Below are 1,492 nucleotides of genomic sequence, written 5' to 3' on the forward strand. Positions count from 1 at the left end.
ACATGATTGATTTATTCCCTGGATTTTTCTTACAAAAGATGTAGTCTTGTCTAATAATAGACAAGTCTTCCCTACTCTTCGTTACGACTCCTCAGCTAGTCTTCTGAAACGTTGTGGAATCCTTGTATCGCGTGTCGGCGGGCGGCAGTTTGACCTCCGGACAAGGTAATCTCGTTCAGGCATATGTAACTGAATGTAAGTATTTCTACTTGGGGAGAATGACTGTTTCCACCAATCGACCTTATGGTTTAACAGTAAGCCCCTTCCCCTTCATAAAATAAAATCAGTCAATATCTCATTGGTTTTCTAAAATCTACGTCTTCTGACGAGATTGAAGCGCTTGCTGGTGACGTTTCCTCGCCCACATTACGTACCAGGTAGGAGCAACAAACACATAGAGAACGCAGCTAGCCTTTAAACACACTAACGCCGTGTTGTGTACAAATTTCATTGGACGAGCCATTACGCTAAACATTTTACGGGCGGGGGGAAGACAATTTCCGAATTTTCGCCTTCCGAAGGCAGCAGGCGCTAAAGCGTCTAACCAATGAAAAATGTACACAAGAAAATCCACGACTTTTGACGGGTTGCGTTCTCCTTGTGTGGGGCGCTATGTTTGTTTCTCCTATAAATTCTGACACACTGCTGTGTTTATTGCTTCTAGGTGCCAGGGTGGGGGGGGGGACTAGACCATGACGCCCTCGGATTGTTTCAAAATAGTCATTCCCTAAGAATAAATAAATGCACTATTGGTCATAATATCTAATTTTAATTTAGACCTTGAGTTTTAAATTAAATGTTTTCAATAAAGTACTTATTGATAATTAATTTTCTTCAAATAAATATTTGACGCCTAAAATGTTAGGATTTTACTTCTAATTGTATTTAATTTATCAAATTGGATAATTTTCGCCATGAATTGTTATATTTTGTTCGAAAATAATTAAATTATCCTTTTCATTCACTAGTGAAGTTGAATAGAGACACTCGAAGCAATTTTTTTGCCGGATCTTGAAATTTTTACCATCTAGCGGTTTTAATTCATTAACTTAACAATTCTTAACTCGGCGGGCTCGCCCTTAGTAACGTGTACCCCATTTATCCCAATAAAATTTATCTCTTAAGTGTTTTTAATACCTCTTCAAATAACAGAAAATTATTACGTAACGGTTGCGCGACATTAAATATGCCATTTTTGATCGTGATGAAACCTTATCAGCTTAGCATCGTGTTCCGTTTTTGTGGAGGCAAGGAAGTGTCAAAATATATACTAAAACGATCTTTGTACATTCGTAACATTATTTATTTACGGGGAATTCCTACCGCTTATATTCGGTGCGCACGTATTGCAATTTCAATATGGACTTGGCAGCATGACGTCACGGCGTACCTTTGGCTATGGTTATCTTTTTTTTTTCAATTGGAAAAAGCATGGGTGACGTATTATATATGTCCTTCTTCTTCCTTGTCCCTATTAGAAATGAAACGCGAA

Source organism: Leiobunum rupestre, chromosome 4, assembly GCF_980474605.1.
Source record: "Leiobunum rupestre chromosome 4, qqLeiRupe1.1.hap1, whole genome shotgun sequence".
Lineage (NCBI taxonomy): Eukaryota > Metazoa > Arthropoda > Arachnida > Opiliones > Sclerosomatidae > Leiobunum > Leiobunum rupestre.